A 21,064-nucleotide genomic window follows, 5' to 3' on the forward strand; every position below is an offset into this window, starting at 1 on the left:
AACCCTTTCAAAGAAAGCAACACTTGCTAGCCACTTTCCCAGGCCTCCAAAGGAAATTGCTGTCGGAGGCAAGATAAGATACCAGATCAGAGAGAGGGGCCACTGGAGTCTAAGACCAACCTTTCCCTGGTCAGTCACAGCAGCTCAGGAGGAAGGGTTGCTTTAACTCCCAGCACATTCCATTGCAGCACCTGTCAGAGCCCCAGCCAGTGAGCTGAGCCTGCACTGCACTTGGGGAAGCTCAGCCTTTTCTCACACAAACTTGCCTGGCACAGGTATTCTGACAAATTCAGAGAGATGTGAATAACGGTTTGAAAATGAATAAAAAATCAAGAGGTGAAAAATCAAGGGAAATAAAAGGAACAGGGTAAAAAAGACTGCACTGTCTGGTAAAATCAGATTTAAGTGAGAGATCCACTGCTAAGAAATGTGACAGAAAAGAAAGTTACAGATAAATTAAACCATCCTCCTGAATCCCTGGTATACGCAAGCCACATGTTCTGGAACCAACTTATCTGTAGCTGTCCTTCACCACTAAACATCTGGAACCACAAACAAAATAATGCCAATCTGCCAAAATAAACAAGATTTTCAGTATCTTGGTTGGTGAAGGCAACCTCACATTAAAAACATAAACTCATTTATTTAAGGGTATGCTTTTTTTCTCAAAACAGCACTACCACTTTTACCATGGATTAATCTCTCTAAAACCTTTACTAGCCTACAACAGCCATACAGTATAAAGTGAAAAGAGAAAACAGAGTTTCTACAAGGAAGGTGATAGCAGCCCCTAAAGTCACCTTTAAAGGATTTGTACTAAAGTCTGACATGTACCTGTAGCCTTTTCTATCTTTTCTGTTCTTTCTGTTTTAAAGACAGCCTATCACAGGTAACATTAAAACAAGTTTTATGGCAGTATTTACTTAACTCTTCCTTATTCTTCAACTCCACAAACTAGAACTAAGAAAAGAAACATAATTTACTTGCAAATGCCATTGAGACCATGTCTAAAAGAACTGAAAACTGGCTGCAACACCTACTACTCACATTTTTAAGCTGAAGGCTCTTTCCTCAATCTTTTCCCTTACTCCTGTGTAATGGCTTTAGAGTGGTGTATTAGACAGAAAGAAGACGACATATTCCATTTGCAGCCTGAAAGCCAATAATGCTCATGAATTTTTTACCTGACAGACACTTCAAGATGCCACTGGGAAGATCGTCTAATAAACACATTAGGCTGCAAATGGGCAGCAGCAGCTCTTTAACACATGCTGTAACAATCAAACAAATGGCTAACATTAATGTTCAGTGTTGCAGACTGGGCAATTTAATATGACTTTCTGTAAAATCCACCTACATCTTGAAGGAGAAAAAGGTTTTTCTCAGCTACTCAAACCCACAGGTCTAAGAAACCCCCAGTTCTGCTTGAGACTTTGCCAAAACCCCTCCAGACTGACCCCAGCACTGTAGGATGGCTCCTACCTTCTGTATTCCCATAGGCTAAGGCTCTTAACAGAGCCACTCACTCAGCTGCTTATGGATTAGGCTACGTCAGCACCTCTAATATGCCCAGGAATAGCAAAACCAAGCTCTAATAAAACAACAGCGAAAAAATGTCAGAAGAAGAAAGCACCTTTTTTTTACATCCTTTTGTTTTTATTAGTTAGGTAGCTAAGTTAAAAAAACAAAACAAAAGTTATTCTAAATCCATTTAGCCTTCTATGAAGCATTTAATAAGTATTAAACTATGGCTGCAAAAAATATTAAGCCTGCAAGCATTTTCACTGGAAAAGGAGTCCAAATTCCCACAAAAGTTGTTTATTTAATCTAGATTTTTCTCTTACAGTTCACAATTATTAACAACTTATGAGACTGATTTTGAAGCCCAGTATTTCTTATCTACTGTGACTTAAAATAAAACTTTGTGAACAGCATAGCTGACAAATGAAGCAAATCTAACAACACAGAAAAGGATAATATTATAGGAAACTTTGTATTTAAACAGCTTTCATTTCCAGTTGATGATACTTCTAGAACAGTGTGTTAAGCATATTTTAACTCCTACTGAATCTTCTCTGCCAATCTCAGTTTCAAAACTGTTATTTGTCCACTTAAATTCCCACACCAACTTTCCTCCCCAGAAACCACCAAAGAGCAAGGGGAGAGTCAGACTTGAGAGGGGAAGAATGGAACAACTCTCACAAACAACAGGCACTGTGGAAAAACTCAAATCCAGGCACATTTTCTAATCTCATAACTGACACAAATGTGTACATTACTTACAGCACCAGAAAGCCTATACAGTTTGGTGCGATTTTCAAGATGCCTGTCTTAGCAATGAGAAAAATATGACCAATCACACAAACAAAGGCATTTATACATCTCTGTAATGTAGGCTTGCCTACACTAGGATTCCACTCCAGTTAACTGCCTGTCAAACACCAGTCTGTTTACATCAGATGAAACATATTCCATTGATAAAAAGCTCAGGAAACATGGTTCTGTACTGGTGAAAAGCAAAAAGTAAAAGGTAAGCCAGAGAGAAACACAACATGTTTCCACATCAGGTGTATACAGTCAGTAACAGGTAGAGTTACATGACCTACACACAGAGGTATTAAACCTATCAGATTTGAATTTTGAGTTCCATCACTTATCAATCTGAGTTTCAATGACTTCACACAGTTGGAGAGGTGTTGGTCCTCCTGGTCACAAGGAGCATGTCTGCCCACTCAAGTGCTATTGATGTGCAACCCAGGCTTGACTGTGACTTCAGCAAGAGATGCTCATGTTGTGGGCCCCTTTCACATCTCTAACCTGCCCATGAAAATAATGTTCCTTCAGTCTCAGAGTATATACTGTTACTGAAAACACATAATCTTACTGAAACTCTTGCTGCACTTCAGAAAGTCCAACTCTATGTGTCTTCTCTGGTGCCTCATCAAAAATTAAACTCATGTTTTCAATTTTCACATACTTGCGGCACCAAGAGGGTTTATTTTTCTTTTCTACCCAACCACCTATTACTAGGAAGCATTTTGAAATTTCAGGCCATTCTTTTGAATGCCAGGCACTGAATTAAAACTCTCAGTTGCAGAAAGTGTACCTAAACATTATCTATAATATTTCTACACATTTTGATATTGTTATCATGGTGAATGAATAACCCACTGCACACATATATACACACCAGATACATACTCCACACTCCCTTCTATAATAGTGAGATGCTTTCATAAGCATGCATTTCCTTTAACAGTGTATAACAATAAACTTTCTAATCAAGAGTCAAGAATTCAAGCTCATTTGTTTCTGAAGGTTGCAAGTTAACAATAGTCTGAGGTCAAACATACCTATATTCAAGTTAAACAAAGGGTAGTACTCAGCTCCACAAATGGCCACAGTCATAGTAACTTTAACAGCTGACTATCAGGTGAATTTGACTTCACTTTGATGTCCTCTGTGCCCCCAAGAAGTTCAGAATGCTGCACCAGTTCTTTAAACTGCATACCCAAACCATCCTTTTCAGTACAGTGGCCAGTATGGCTTACCCATCCTCTCTGCCTCTGAAATGCATTTAGAGTGTCTGTCCTGGAAAACTCAGTGTGCTACTCAGCCTATGGTGGCTTGCCTGGACCCTGGTCCCTGAGGGTGCCTAGTGGCAAGGATGTGTTTCCGGATGTTATGGGAGAAACCAGATGGAGTTTGGCCTCTATTCCCATCCCATATTTGTGTGAACAGGTAGATTCCCTCAGCAGGTGCTTCCTGCTGATACTGGTATGCATGCCAGTATCATCCATTTATACTGGAGCGGCAGTGTAAGAGTTGGGAAGTAGAAAACGCTTTTTTCTTGTTAAAGTTGGAAGAGCAACTAATTTAATACATGCTTTTTGAGAGAGTACAGCTACATGCATAAAAGATTATACTTATACCACCTCCCAGCATACAGAATTACAGTTTTGTACTTAAAACATTTATATGTTAGATGGATGTTAAACTCTTGACAAAGCTAGTGCAAGTGCTAACTACACACATTGTTCCTAAGCACAAAAATTAAAGCTACCAAATTATGTCAGAGCCACACATGTCTTGTTGTCTTGCCAACACTTACAAAGTATGATTAACTTCATGTTCTTAATACATCCATGAGTTTAAAAACCAATCTGTGAACATGAATAACAGTTACTAATAACTTCAAATTTCACGTTGGTCTTAATTTTATCTGCTTTAGTAAAATATGGCAACCAGCAGTAACAGAAGAAGATGAAAGTTTAATTGTCATTTTAAGGCACTTAAAAGCATTAAACTCATAAAAATGTTGTTGCTTTACTTAGTCAACTCCCAAGAAATAAAATCTGATGAACACCAGCTTTGCAGTCATATACACACACATATATGAATATAGCCTGTGACCAAATAAAACATTCATAGAAATGCATATGAGTCAAACAAAAGAAGCATTTAGTTAGTGATTATTCTGTCATGGAAGCTAATAGCAGGTATCTTGGAAAAAGGTACAGGGCAGCTGTAGAATGATCCTTCCTCCCATATCTCCTCTCTGTCTCTGACAATCAGTGGTACAAGCTTAGCTGCAGTGTTGCTGTGCCTCCTCCTCCTCTGAACCTATCTTCAGTGGTGCCTAATTCCGTCTTAAATCCATATATACCTTTGGCCTCCACAATGCCTACAGGCAACACCCTATAAGCTTTACAACAGTTCTCTATAAGCTCCCCAAAGCAGAAATGACACTGTAAAAAAATTGAACAGTTCTATGGGGATGCTATGACTCTAGTGAAATAAATCACAATTTTATCACTGACTTCACTGAAGCTTCGATTTTCCTCCCACTCTACTAAAAGAAGATGTCAAACTGTTATTTCTGTCTTTTGTAGGTTGTAAATCACTCCATGGGCCTGAAAAGGCTATGCTTGTATCCTGCAGCCCACAGAAAACAAGGTTACTCTACTATTAAAGCTGAATGCTAATTATGAGCCATTTTATCATCTTTGTAAAAATAAACTGGAATTAATTTTTTTAAATAATGAAACAGTTTATGGTGAAGAATCACAAGTGATAAGAAAGAATCAATGTCTATTCCAAGTATTTTTAGTTTTGGATTGTAATGGAACATAATTACTAAAGAGAGGAACACCCACTACATTCATAGACGGAGTTGACCAGAAGTCTGCAATACACTGCCTGAAGGCAAAAAATAACACACATTTATGACTACTTGGACTGAACACCTGGAAAAGCTTCAGGAAAAGGACCAAAAATAATTTTATTCCATGCAGTTCTAACACAAGTTTCTTCAGGAGAATCTTGTGTTGCTCAATCACAACAGCCTATGCTATCAGGAATGGAAAATCACAGCAGTACAGCATCCTGATGAAGTTTGTTTAGGGACAGCATGCATAGGAGAAAATGAAATGGAAAGAACAAAGAGAAGATTCAGGTACAACACACACTGCAAATTAAATGCATTTATCATAAACTTTTGGGTTGAGTCTTCATTTACAATTCTCATCCAATTCCTGCACTGTTCCTTACGCTCTGTACCCTCACAACGCCAGTAGCCCTTCCCAAGGTCTTGCTGTACACCTTCAGCTACCAGGGAAACTAGGCTGGGATCAGCCCCAGACTGCTGGGTTCTGAGAGTAGCACACTTCTGAAAGACACAGCCTTTCACATCTTACACCTCACCTCCAGAGACCAAAGCTTTACCTGCTAATAATAATCTTTAGTCCAATTGAGGCATCCTTCTAGGCCTGCCACAGATGAACATAAGCAGTAAGAGAAGCTAAGGAGGAATGCAGGCAGTAAGATGACTCCATCGGGATTTCCTCACAAGTACAGTGATTATCAACTTACAAACACCCTTCTCCATTTACTCAGCTCTAACAGCTTGGCTTGTAGATCCAGTCCTCAGTCCTTAACTCAGCTTTCTTGTTACAATTATGGGGCTATTGCATAGTAAAGTGCTAACAAACTTCTTCTACTTAATAAAGTAGATCCTGATAATTGAGGTTGTTTTCACATCTTTCCTAATTCTTTTCTATGACTAGTCTAAATAAATAAGTAAATAAAATGTCACTGTACAATCTAACCAGACAGTTGACTTCCTAATGACATTTATTATAAAAAATAATTCTAAGAACTGTGGAGTGAAGAGAAACATTTCAAAGTACACCTCTAGTTCGCACTTTCCAAGAAGGGTTTTTTTATAACAATATGATATATTTTTCAATGCAGTCATATATTCCCTCCTTCCTTGCACTAGAAATTTCCCTTACAAAGATGACAACAAAACAGGGGGAAGAAAAAAGGAGAGCAACACCTTTTGAACATTACCAGTATAACCCTGTTGACCTCAGAAGCATAAATAATTTTGAAAAGTAGGCAAACAAAATTACTCTTGTCAATGACAGGTTTTATATATGCTAGTTACAACAGTTCTGTAAGATACTGCTTATGAAAGAAAACACCGTAACTTGAGTTTTGTGAGAACACAGAGCCACCTGAAGAACGCAGTCTACACAAAAGGTTGATTTTGTCCTAATTTCCCCCCCTTAATACACCCTAAAAGGCATCAGGGAAATCAAAATGACTGTACAAGCAGCAAAAATTTATTTTTCTACAAAACATAGGTGGCAACATATCAGTAAGCACTACTCGGCCCCCACTATCTTGTTAGATCTTCTGTAATGAAATAAAGGAAGAAAACACAAGAAGCAGAGAGGAAGTTTCATTGTTCTTGTGGCTTCGACATTTGGTGCCGTGAACGTGACAGGCTCTCAGCCTCTGCTCAACGGCACCGCCTGCCCCAGTCCTCTGTACCAAAATGTTACTATGCTGCAATTAAAATAATCAAACCAAGACAAAAGAGAACAAGTAAATAAATAGCGCAAACTTGTTTACGTTTCTGGCTCTGCCCTCACAGTATGAAATAGTCTCTTCAAACACAAACTACATTAATTTAAAAAACAATAATATTTTCCTTTCTCCCTCCTATCTCAAAGTAGCATGAGTTTTTCAAAGTCCTAAATAAAATAAACTAAGGCATTTCCTGTATGTATTTAGTTAATTATTAAACCGATTCTAAGCATGATAGTCACCACCACTATTTCAATATGAATCTGGGAAAACACACTTTTAGCAAAATGCCAGTGCACTGCAGTAATGACTGATTATATGCATCTTCTCAACCCTGCCCTTAACTTAGAAGGCAAATTTCTAAAGAAATGACAACCAGCACTCCTATACAAATCCAAACACTTAATTTTATCTTCTTTTTTTTGTGGTCTAGGATTAGTATTACTGCTGTGATTTAAAGAGAAATGCTGGGCTTAGTGTACGACAGGAAAATAAAGTCAACAAGCCTGCAATAACTTCCCAAGCATGAGAGACAGCGCACTGTCTTCACTCTACTACAAGTAACTCCCAATAACCTTTTTGAGGGGGATAGTATTAGTTAATTAATATGCAATATTAAATGTTGTCCTCCCAAGGTTAAAAGAAAGGTAAATACTGCCAAGATATTTAATGACATCATTATGCATAACCATGAGATAAATATGAGGTCTGAAGATTAACTGAATGTCATTCTGTTTGCAGGATCCTGTACTTGTAAAGAAAATTATTAAGATTAGAGAATAGAGAAAGTTATATAACAACTACCAATGTTTCACTGTGTTTTGTCTACTCAAGCTCTTGGTCAGAAAGAGAAAGCTTTATTGCAAAAATGTCTCACTCTGACATACTCTGTACTTTTTCATGTGCATATAAATTGCTGAATATTGAATAGTAATTACTGCAATGAAAAGGACACTCTCGGGCTCCACCTCCTCTTGACGGTGGGAAAATATAGATGGGTTTGTGTATTATTCTGGATGCCAGAAAACTTGCTTACAAAAATATTTCCTGTGCACTAAGATATATTTAGACTCATAAACCCATAAAACTGTCACAGGCAACCACAAGTACACCTGTAGCCATTAAAGGGGGGGGGGAGGGAACAACAGAAACTGCAGGCTCAAATTTACATTATTTCTTTGCAATCGTTACTTAGAAAGATCGTCTTTAAACTCTCTTACTCAAACAGAAATTAGCTGTTCCTCCCACTCCCACAAACCAACACCCCACTAGCCCCCTGCACCCCCAACATCCAGACACCTATGGTGCACACACAGGAGCACACATACGTGCAAAGAGAAAGAACTAACAATGAAGTCACAGCACTTCAGAAACACACCTTTTTGTCTTGCAGCCTTTGCAGATGAAGGCAGATCTTATTAGTTTTTCTGCGTCTTCAGATCAAGATGTAGATAAATCCCCCATCCATCACACTGGCTTTTTATTAAAAGCGAGAGGGGGAAAAGGGAAAAAAAATAAAAAGAAAAAGAAAAAAAAAAGGAGACAATTACCAGTAAATTTACAGCCTTAAAAATATCAGCTCTCCATTATCCCAAACCAGTGTTATGTCTTGATGTAAACCAAAGCACATGCTGAGTGAGGACGTGCGCACACAGCAGCTTATCATCTCTGTCATCTGCTTCTAATGACAGCTGACAAACTGGCCACGCTAATCCTTCCCTAACTGCTGATCAGAGAGATCCCCCTTTGACAATCCAGCATGGTGGAGTACTCGAAAATTCCTCCTGCTTCTGTTCCGCTGCTGCTCTAAAAAGCAGTTTCCTTTTCATTGAGATAATAGCCTTTTCTGCAGTCACGTGGCACCCGGGCTACATTAGCAGAGCTTGATGATAACAGAGTAACTCCCCTCCCTCCCTTCTGCTGATTTTAAGTGTACGACTCCTGGAGAAACCCAAACCTGCCACACTTGAAATCATTTTGCATCTTCCTCTATTGAAAAGCAAATTCTGCTGTCGATGAGGAAGAGGAATATATGGGCTCTCTCTACTTCTTGCACCAAAACTAATTAGCGAACACATTTTCAGGCAGTGCCTTTGTTGGGGCACACACACTAGTCATAAACATGTCATATGAGACTAAACTGAATATTAAGCATGCTTAATACTGAGTATCTGGCATGCTAGAATTATTCTTTTCCCCCCAGAGTACTTTAATTTTTTGCCTGTAATTTTAGTTCTGCTGCAATAAATACTCTTCTCTCAGCAACAACCCATGGTTCAACTCCTCCCAGCACCCAACTCTCCTGCAAATGCATAAAAGCACAAATAACAAATGATACACACTACAAACTCCAGTGTCAGTGCTTCTATTTTTTTTTTTAAGTGCTATCACTTATTTTGCTTTAACTCAGTACCATGAAAAATACCTTAAGTATTTTTTAAATACACTTTCCAGTGGGGGAGCCTACCTAGGCTTTAGCTTCAGAGTTCCCTCCTGAATGCCAAGCCCCAGGCAGGCCATTCAGAAGTTTTCCTGCTCGTAAAAGGCAAAGTACACATACAAGATAGTGCTCTGTCCTGCCTTCACTAAAGTAGTTCACAGCCTGAAACAGCAAGCCTTTCCTCTCCTGCACTAGCACACCATTTCACTATTACCTTGACACAGCATAAAGACACCCAATTTACCTTGACACAGCATGAAGATACCTGCCCTGTCCACCTCTGACAGCACTGGGCAGTGCAGCTGGGCACAGACATAGCCTTACCCAGACATTTCATTGCTGGAATTTGCAAACTTATTAAGAAAGCTGTGGATGAAACACTGTAAAATAATTGTCAAGCCTGCAGAACAACTTCTGCAGCTTTGTACCTGCTCTTTTTCAATATGATCAAGAAACAGAATTACCTCCTTTTGCTTAAGGGTAGATATTAGAAAGAAGTTCTTCACCCCAAGAGTGGTTGGACACAGGCTCCTCAAGGAAGTGGTCACAGCATCAAACCTGACAGAGCTGAAGAAGTTTTTGGACAATACTCTCAGACACATGATATGACTCTTGGTTATGGTGCTGTGCAGGGCCAGCAGTTGGACTGGATGATCCTTGTGGGTCCCTTCCAACTCAGCATATTCTGTGATTCCTTCTATTTCCATCTTTTCCCATTACATCACTTCATTCTCCTTAAAGACAACATTGATCATAAACTTACGGTTTCTCCAGAAACAGGAAAACAGTGTTAGACTGTGGTTGTACTTACAGGAAAACAAAATGGAAACTGAAGAAATAGTGGCTATCCTGTACATACCATCTTTGCCAATGCCACCCCATCACCCTTTCTGTTTACCCCTCTCGCTAAGGACAGCTCTACTCAGGAAAGCAGCCCTGGCCAAGGCTCTGGGCAAACCTGCTCCAACACTATGATCAAAGCTGAGGCCCAACCTTTCTGCAGCAGAGGAGCTGAAAATTAAATGGGAATGAGGCCCCTTCTGCAGCAGCATGAATCCCATTTCTACTCTTTCCTTTTCCATACTATAATGGGAAACTGTGAGAAAGATCCTCAGTCCAGGAAGAAATAATCTGGTTCTGTAAAGAGACTAGATTCAGCAGAAAAATACATTCACAGTAAACTGAGGGGGCTTTTTCCTGTCCTTTCTCAGTATGTCCTTCCATCTCAAAGCACTACACTGCATAGCGTAAGCAAAATGAACATTATTTGGAGCTACATACAACTTTTAGCTGAATAGAACAGGAACTGCTTTGCGATCTTAACTTTTTTTTTCCTGACCTGCATTTTCCATTTCAGCTAAAGAAGATGCATCAAGCAAACTGTTTAAATTGGGAAATTACAAGTGGGACAAAACCTGAAGATTATGGAGAGCATCTCTGATATTCAAGAAAATATATTAACACACAATCACCAGAAGGAAAATGAGCTTTCACAAGAACGCACACACACAAAATACTTCACTTGTGAAATACAAATCAAAGGAAAACATAAAAAATGGGAGCATCCCAGTCAGATACCATAGCTAGAACTATACTGCTAATGTTTACAGGAATGATAAAATGATAAATTTAAAGTCAAAATAATATGGTGAGCACAAACACAATAATCACAGTGTTAAGGAGTTATGTGTAAATAAAAAGGAGGTAACAGAAAAGAGTCATTGTAGCAATAAAATAGGAGTGGAAGGCTTAAAAATGAGTCAAAGTACACAGCTGTTGTTAAAAAGATTGCTTAGTGAAGAACAGTGTGCAGATAAAGCTAATGCAGAAGAGGGAACATCCCACTGTGATGTACAGACTGATCCTAGACAAAAAGAGAAAGAAGAAATGAGCGAAAAAATATTCCTGACAGAAAACACTGCTCTGAATGGGGATAAGGGAACACGCAACAGCAAGAAGGAAAGGCTCTTTGGCTTTATCGGGCAGTGAATACATGCTTCCAATTAATGACAGAGTTGTTGCTACCTTTTAAATAGTTTCACAGGAATCACACACTTAATTTAAGGATGAGCAGGTGACCTTCAAAACTAATTCTGGCATTAGAGATTTTTCCATGCTAGGATCAGACACAGATCTTACACAGCAGAAGTTCACCTAAGTTTTCTCAAAGAAATATATCTCATTAATACTTTGTTTTCTTTGCCCAGCCACAGGTGCCTTTGCAGTAGACACAGGAAAGCTGCACCTCCACTAAAACATTTAGAATTTATGTTCTAACATGACCAAATAATTGAAACTGATAAACTGAACACTGCTTTAATTGCATGCATTTCACAGTGCTCTTAAGTTTATGTTTTCTTTTTCTTCCTTTATTTTCTCTTAAGAAAGAGTGAATCGGGCACAGACAGGACATACCACAACAATCTGGTGCTGTTTGCCCTCCTAACACACCCACACCTCAGGCAAGGACTGGTAAAGCCATCTCAAAACATCTTTTCAGTCTTTCTAATCTCATAACATAATTTTTCAGTCCTTTCTCTCACTCTCTATAACACAGCCAGGAGGATCCAATTCCACCCTCATAATTCCTTCAATCCTCTCAGCTTGGAGTACCCAAAGGGGTTCCCAAATTGACAGCTACAGTAATAGCCCTCATTTACACAGCAAAATAGCAAGACACTTCAAACTTGTGTTTGAAAGATTGCAAACCTGACTGACTAAGTGTTATCCAAGACAAGAGGCCACTGACTTTTAGGAAAGCTGACTAGGCAGCATTAAGTATTCCTTGTGAGAAAGACTGGAAAGGCACCGCACCAGCATAGAGAACAACCACCAGAAACTATTCAGATTGACTGCTAAGATGCACAGTAAGAATATTACTGCTCAGATCAAGAACAAAGACAGCACCATGATTTACATGTGTTACATTTCAATGAATGTAGAAGCACACATACAGTTTTCAAATATTAGGTTTTTTTTTTAAACTCCTCTATCTGAACACCAACAAAAACATTGGGTTTTCAAGTCAAAACTGAAAACCTGTTGACTTACAAGTCAATAACATTGACATTTTATCAGTTTAGAAGCTCCTAATTCACCACTACTTGAAAACTTTGATTTTTCCTTTTACCAGCTGAGGAAAAATAAATAGGATACTGCAGATAAATCTAGCTTTTCTGACCTTTGCATCTCCTCTTGAAGGGCACAGGAATTATATCAAATGTACTTCCACTGGAATTTGTAATATCTGGCATTGCTCACAGTCAGTCTCTGTATTAGCAGTACATACACCTACAATGCTAAGAGCCTTTTGATTCCTGTCCATAGGAGGGCAATGAACAGACACTCCCTCCTTTCTCAACCACTTAGATATTGCAGTTTACTTCTCTTTGTAGTACGAAAAGTCCATGTTTCTTGAAGACAGCTCATCAAGGCTCTCATAACTTCATAAACATGCACCCAGCCATCCACTCAGAGCATTCCATGTGCAAGTTTCTGCAATATCTAACAGAAGAATTCAAGACCGAGGTGCATGCCATATATAGCAATTAAGTTTTGTATGGGCATGTCCACTGACAATTGTGCTCTTTTTTTTTTTAAGACAAGTTTGATGACTACGGTTAATTGAAATTTTAGACTAATGGTTGATGAGGATTTTTTTTTTATCTCTACTGCTTCACTCCTTTGCATTTAATTACAGAAGGGATACAAGAGAAGAAAAAGGGGTTCTTTCAGTGCAATCTGGAAGTGGTCAGCTCCTGGCTCAGCTCTTTCTCCTGCAAACTAAAAAAGGTTGCTATCCCCCTGCTCAGAGCCTTTGAAGCAGGGTGCTTGCCAGTGCTCTCTATGAGTTGTATACAGAGAGGTGCTCTCTGGTGGAAATGGGCCTCAACCCAGAGACAAAAGTTCAAGACCAAGAGTTGCTTCCATCTGTGCTGACAGTACACGAGAGGAACTCAGCACAGGAAGTTGAGCAAGCAGAGAAAAGCAGAACCAAAATGGAAATACTACAGAATAGAAAAAAATGTTGTATCAACACAATATGGTACATAAATGTAATAACATCTAGTGCTACCATGCATTTTTAACAATATATAGCTAAGTTATGAAAAGGCTGAGACTTTATAAAAAGAAATTACTTTCCGCTCTACAGAATGTGCCTTCCAGTGAATATATTTTTAAACAGCTCAAACTCTTTATTTCACCTCATTTCAAAACAGAAGAACTTTTAAGGACTTCTAATAGTAAAAGGTTCCCAAAATCGGCAGACTGACTGCTGGCAAGATTCAATGTCTGAGATTTGAATTAGACAAAAGTTTAAACTAGATAAAAGTCACACAAGAAAATGTTTATTATTAATAGCAGAACAAAACCATACTAATTAATCCAAGGATGAGGTAGATTTTCTTTCATATAGTCTTATCTGTAAACAAAATATTTCTAAACGACATCATAGGACTCAATCAAGATAGAGGATTAAAGATGAAATAATTTGGTGAAATTTCAAGGTTTCTGATAACCAGGCAGGACAGAACAGTGTAACACTCCAGCTGGCCATAACAGCAACAGTGTGTGAACTCAGCAAGATTTGATACATTGCCTGTGTTTCCCTTGAAAGAGAAAGTTGCTATTGTTTAATGCAAGTGGGACCTCTATCTTTTAGCTCACGATATGGCAAATTATTCTGCCATACCTGGTGATGAATACTCAGGTATCTGCATCTAGAGCTCTTTTCTAAGAGAAAACTAGCATTTCCCAGGAAGTCATAAAAATCTCATGTCTCATTCATGTTCAGCAGTCTTCTAACTGCTAGTGGCTTGCAGACATTGCCTTGCATTTGAAAAGCCAGCTCCCATAAGAAGCAAGGAGGAAATGCACAGACTGTGTCTTGCAGATCCTGAAATTCTAGACTTTCACATCCTTCCAAGAGACCTCACTGAAGAAGAGAAATGCTACTGATTACAATTAGTTGTCACATGGGAGAAACTGGAACACAGGGACAGCTGCTCTTTACAAACATGAGAAGAAATAATAAGCTAATTTAATGTTGCATCACCCACCCTCATCAAATCTTACAAGCACCCGAAGCAGCACTTAGTGACACTGAGTGGTCAATGGTGATGATGAACAGCAGACATTGAGGACTGACCTCTTGCCTGAACCACTCAGAATCTGGTACACAGTAAAGCAGGGTCATGCTCCAAATTTTGGTGCTATTAAACATCCAAAATATCAGTTGATGAGATGAGGTACAGAAGAGAAACTGAAGGAAGTTAGGTTTTCTACTGAGAGTTTTCAAGTGGTAATTTCTATCAGTATTAGACAGAAGCAGGAAACTTAAATGAATGCAAGCACTAACACTCCTGAGAACTACAAGAGCTCACTATTTGATGAGAAAACCAAAAGCCAGAGACCGCAGCATATCAAATGAAACAAAAAGTGAAAGGAAAAGCAGAAGCAGTTGGAATTAATTTGACTTACAATAAAATAATTAAATACTCTGCTATGAAATTAATATCAACTTCAGGATAATTGGTCTGTGTTCTTTTTTATAATGAGGTAGATGTGACAAAATTGGCTTTTAACTTTAGTATTGTGTAAATTCAGAAACTTCGAATTGTGAGAATAAAAGAGGAAAAAAACAACCTTATTTGTTATAATTCAACAGCAATCATTGAATGCAGGGTATTAAGAAATATTTAACATGTTGGACATGTGTTTAACAGAAACCAGACTTGCTCACTTATCAGACAAAAGTGCAGGTTTCCTACAAGTAGCAGTAATGACAAACGACACCACTAAAGCATGTAAGACAATACTAATTTCATTTAAGTAAAGACACAATAAAATTTAGGTATGCAGGTAAATATTTGCAGTAGAAACAAGACAATTCTTACAGAGATCTACTTCTGAGCAGGAATGCAACACAATCTCAAAAAACCCCCAGTGTGGTTAGCGCTGAATATTTAAGCCTATGATAAGAGGAAACATGTCAGAACTTGGGCCTACTGCTAAGTCTTAAAAAGTTCACCACACTGAATTTCAAAACAGAAATCTATTTACAACTTTACTTTGTACTAGGTTGTCCCTAAAATCAGCTGCAATGTAGGTTCATATGCAAGACTGAAGGGAAAAGCTCAGAAGCAGAACAACATGACCATTTTAATCTGCTATATTTAGAACATATAGCAAATCCTGTCCCATCCTGAGGACTCCTGCATACATTCATGTCATATTGTACATCAATATGAAAAAGTCAAACACAGTCTTTGAAAATAGATGGCAGACATATTACAACTGCTGTCAACTGCAAATAGCAGGGCTGACAGGTCTTCCCTCAGTGTAAAATTTGTGACCCATACCAGTTTACGCACTTTACATTTTCCACAAAAGCAATCTCTAAAGTATTACTTTAACAAAAATATCAACTTGGATATGGACAGTACATTTCATTTTCTTAAAGACTGCACTTGAGCATGTTGTGCTGAAGCACAAGAAGATACAAGCTCAGTTAAATGAGGAGAAAAGTCAAGTTTGGAAAAATACATGGCTATTTCATTGCTTTCCTTTTGGCAAAGAGATTCCCATCTTTATCTTTCAAACACATGGCTGTCATGACTCATCTTGAAAAAGCAGTACTTGACAGTTCACAGGACTATTTCTTAAAACCATTAGCAAATAACCTTTAATATGGGACTTACAAGTAATTTAAATTTTTACAAATTGCATATCCCAGGATCTTAAGAACCTACACTTTCTAAGTTTCAAGTTAATAACGTAATAATAAATAACATTGTTTAAGCCATTTGTCTTGAGTGAAGCAAATATCCTTTTGAGAAGAAATTAGCCAAGTTGAAATTAGCTGTTCTTTCTGCTGTGCAATTTCTTCCCCAAAACTAAAGAGAAAATAGGCAGGGCATGTAACATATCAAGACAGAAAGGGCTCAAAGAGAACATTTTGCTAGCAGTTTTAACAGCAGTACAGCAAAGACAGAGATGATTTGAAATAATCTCAACATAAAGTCATATTTTGCTTTCAAAAGTCAGAAATTCAACCCCAACCCAACACAATCACAGCAACTGTAAGAGAACTGATGTGCTCTGTGTTTCCAAATTACACCTCCACTTGAAAAGCAGGATGGCCCTAGAGGGCCACCCTAAACTCCAAGTGTATGGCCACTACCGTTGTCCAGAGGCAATCCAGCCTTACTTGCTGAGCAGAATTTCAAGACCATCTTGCGACTTTGTTCCGTGATGTGCATTTTTATCAACTGATTTACAGATGACGCTGCAATGCCAATTTTGAACGATAAAGCCATGTAGGGTCCTGGACACAGGAAGGCCCATTTTCTCTTTACTGCATATGTGACCAGGAGGTCAAGAGAGGTGATATTCTCCTTCTACTCTGCTCTCCTGAGACCCTTCCTGGAGTGCTGCATCCAGCTCTGTGGCCTGCAGCTTAAGAAGGGTGTGGACCTGATGGAGTGAGTCCAGAAGAGGGCCATGAAGATGATCAGAGGGCTGGAGCACCTCTCTTCTAAAGACAGGCTAAGAGAGTTGAGGTTGCTCAGTCTGGAGAAGAGAAGTCTCCAGGAAGCCTTACAGAACCTTCCAGTATTAAAGAGGACTTACTGGAAACCTGAGGAGGTACTCTTTACAAAGGCAGGCAGTGACAGGACAAGAAGGAATGGCGTTAGCCTGAAAGAGGGCAAGTTCAGATTAGATACTGGGAACAAGTTCTTAGCTATGAGAGTGGCAAGATGCTGGAACAGGCTGCTCAGAGAGGCTGTGGATGCCCCATGCCTGGAAGTGTCCAAGGACAGGTTGGATAGGGCTTTGAGCAATCTGGTCTAGTGGAAGGCTGTCCCTGTCCATGGAGGGGAGTTGGAACAGGATGATCTGTAAGGTCGCTTCCAACCAAAACTATTCCATGATTCCATGACTCTACGGGAGTTGCGGCGTTTGGATGTTATTGTTTAGGAATAGCTACACAGACACTCTGACAGCCACTCAGATTTTTGCAAATACTTCCAACCAAATTCAGCAGAGCCAGAGTTCAGGGACAATCACTTTACTCCCAGGCAAAAAGCCTGACAGGAGTGGATACAATGTAATTTCAGTGAACTGAGGCCATGAATTAACACTAAAGGGAGCTTTGTTCTCAAACTGGTGTGATTCTATTGATAAGCGTGTTTGATGCTGCATTTGCTTGCTGATGTTACTGCTCAAAGAAAGTTAAAGAATTAGGGGGCTGCTCGAACGTTGGGTTTTTTTTTCTTTGAAAGGCTTTTGGGAAATAAAAACCAACAAATTTTCCATTTTTTAAATTTTACATGGGAGGGGGTGCAACATATAGTGATGACCATCCAGAAATGTAAGTCCTTCCAGATCAAGAGGAAAAGATATCTACAGTAAAATAAATTTTACAAACAATGTCAAGAAACCAATAAAGAAAGGCAAATCTATGTCCTTATCAGCCAAGAGAGATGCAATTTCTTAAATTACCTGCTGCCTGGAGACTTTGCATTTAATGCAATTCTGAATACACTGGCTGTACAATACTACACATATGCATATACAGTTGGCACGTGTGAGAACACTTTTTGAGAGGAGCAACAGTGGAGAGCCCCCAGTGGAAACAGGGAATGAAGTACTGGAAATTAAGTAACAGGGTCATTTGAAATACCCCAACTTTAGAAAACCAGGTAATGCAAGACTACAGGTCCTGTCTGCAATGTTGTTCTTCTCTGCTAAAGTGCGGTTTAAAAAAAAAAAAAAATTCTGTGGTCTCAACATTATTTTATGAGTTTAAATATTTCATAATACAAGGGGCAAGAGCAGCAAAGGAAATACTGAGCTGGGTATTGACACATTTATACTTGCAACGGAGATTACTGAGAAGGATAAGGAGAAAGAAGTGACAAGGTACCCATTTAGGTTCTTAGGAAGTTTCCATGACACAGTATCCCTGCAACCTCTAATACATCAAACTCACTTAATATTTGTGCTATATGTAAATTTATACAGATGAATTACCTTTATATAGCCTGCAGTACCTCAGCATTCTTAAGAATAAGAGTGGTGGGTAGATAAGAAAATCAGACTAGCCAAGACCTCAGATTCTACAGCTGTGAGGAGGGCTAGATGAAAGTATCCAATAAATACAAAGAACATGCAAAACAATGCCTAAAGTGTAATGGAAGAGAACCAATATGGAAGGCAACAAAAAGAGAAACACTTCCAAACAGATGGTGCCTTTTAACCAGACACTTTACAATGGTCTAGAAGTACAGTCTTCGAACCCAAATGTATCAAAATGTAAAAGCAATTTTTCTTTGAACAATTTTCTGAAAAAATCATACTTGGGAATAGCACTGCTTCCCTTCTCCATCACAGTCTGATTTCTAGTAGCAGTTCCCCAGTCTTTTCAACTAGACATGACTTCAGCTGTAAAACTGCCCTCTACTCAAAAGTGCAGTACAGAAACAAACCTATCCAGGAGTCTGTAATCCCCAAGGAGTTTTAAAATCTGTGCAAGAACCTTTTTGCCTCTATTGTCAGCACTAGGAAGTCTGCCTATCCAAAATAGTTAAAAGCTCTTTTGGATTTAGCTGGATACAAATTTGACCTAATATTTGGACTTGAATTACAGGCCAAGCATGTGAGATTTATGCTAATGTCACAGATCTCATTTCTAGGTAATTTAAGTGTGTTTCACTGAAGACCATTCCTTGCACTCTTTCAGAGGCCAAAACTCTTATAGGGAAACCCAATTATTAAAGTAGCATATGTCAGCAATTACATGCATAGCAGTTCTACAAAACCTGTGCTAGCTGCCTGCTGATTTCCAAGTACATTTGAAAATGTCCATGTTGAAGTGTGGAGACCTGTTCTTGCAACATGCCTATTCTTGCTCTCTGGATGCTTTATATTTCTATCTACCTATACATATATATATACTCATGCTATGTATAGACACATACATAACACATACCTAAATTAATAAAATAAATAATGTAAACAGTAAGCACAGAACACAGCTTTTTTGACGAGAAGTAGGACCTACAACAAAAATCATAGGAGACATACTAAAAGAAAAATCAGTTTCTTTTAAAGCACACTGCTGGTATGCCAATTAGAAAACAAATGGCTAAAAGCACTAACAATCACTTGGACGTCAAGTAATCTCTCACCCTGTAGTAACTTTACCACAGTTTTGATGCCATGAAACTCTAATTTGTTTACTCCAAAACTTCTTTGCTTCACCTCTGACTATTCTTTCAAGTCTTCTCATATTCATTCTTTATTTTAAAAATATTTATTATTTTGAAAACTACATTTGCACCTCTGAGAGGAAGCTGGGTATTCACACATGAAACCAATTCCTGGGAGAAACCAAAGTTTCAGTATTATCACACACTCATACACATAAAATTGTATTAGATTTCATACAATGAATATTTCTTTTTAAGTTAGAGCTCTGAAGGTATGACTTTTATTCTCAGGGGAAAAAGGAACAGACAAGATATCTATACCCTTACAGTCTGCATGCTGTGCATGTCATGTAGCAATAAATAATTCATATTTTGACCTTATGGGATACCTTTTACTCATGGATTTCAAAGAGCTTTTGCAAAGGTGGATATATGTTTTATTATCACAAGTTTATAGATCTCAGGATGAACAGAGACATAACATTTCCTATTCAAGGTCATTTAGTAAGCCAGGTGTATTCATGCGGGTACCATCAGGCATTCTGCCTTTTGGATTCAGGTTGCAACTTACAGTGACGCTGTAACAGTCAGGTACTGTCTTAAACCTCAGTTAAACCTATGAGAAAGCATGATGGATGTTAGCTCTGTAAAAATACAGAGAATCTAAACATACTCCTGGGTGCGAAAGGAGAAAAAGTTACTGACTCTAGGTCTGTGGTAGCAGGACACCACAGGAATTTTCCAGAACAATCTTGTGCAAGAATTTTGGAAAGAGCACTGGATTCACAGGCAGAGCTATCAGGACCTGCTAAAGATGGATGAAAACAAAGCTGTCTTATTCCACACTGAGATGCTCTTGGAGACCATATCAGATAACAGAATGAACGTGAACAAAGTAGTAGCAGTTCTAGTGTACTACTATAAAAATTGTACAGAGAAGTGAACAGTAGAAAATAATACATTTTAGAAAGACTGATTCTATTTCCAGCAACTTTCCCAGAAGATACACAATCAGGACTTAAGGTATGTAAACCAGAACTAACCACATTAACTATTCTCAGAAATACTATTTTTTCTTTTCATATACTGAAAAAATGGTGTTTCCCCTGGTGTTAATTATTAACTTTAACTTCTGAAAAATATTTTAAATAAAAAATAAAAATGCAAAAAGCTTTGTATAGAAAACTGTTTAATCACAACTTCAAACCAATACATAAATATGAGAACATTTGTGAGAATGTAGCACTGGGAAGACTGTTAGTTAACACCACAGCAATAATGCTTTGGATTAAGTACTTAAGTCTTGCAATTCTCTGAACTGCCTTACCTAACATTAAGTACAGGGCTCCATTCATGGCCCTAACTGTAAAGATTACGTGCAAATGCTTTCTTGAAGTAAGCTCAGAATGTTCTTTACTTTTCAGGATGGAGTCCTTACATTGACCAGACCGCTGAGAACTTAGAAGCATACAACATGTATAAATTATCTGTTCAGCTCTAAAGTGCAGCAGTAGTAGGACCCAAGGTCCTTATGTGT

General features: G+C 38.4%; 1 protein-coding gene across 5 annotated transcripts in view; it reads right to left on the reverse strand.

The window, feature by feature from the left end:
- NCOA2 (nuclear receptor coactivator 2) overlaps positions 1–21,064 on the reverse strand; it is a 188,765-nt gene that overhangs the window by 82,448 nt on the left and 85,253 nt on the right. The window contains exon 4 of one of the 5 annotated variants that reach the window (XM_085053012.1): positions 8,252–8,349. The exons of the other annotated variants lie outside the window; for them this stretch is intronic. The gene's annotated coding sequence lies outside the window, so the exon portion shown is untranslated. The remainder of the gene's footprint in view (positions 1–8,251; positions 8,350–21,064) is intronic. 5 annotated transcript variants of the gene reach the window in all.

Source organism: Lichenostomus cassidix, chromosome 2 (genome assembly GCF_008360975.1).
Source record: "Lichenostomus cassidix isolate B80296 chromosome 2, HeHo_3.0, whole genome shotgun sequence".
In the NCBI taxonomy this organism is placed as follows: domain Eukaryota; kingdom Metazoa; phylum Chordata; class Aves; order Passeriformes; family Meliphagidae; genus Lichenostomus; species Lichenostomus cassidix.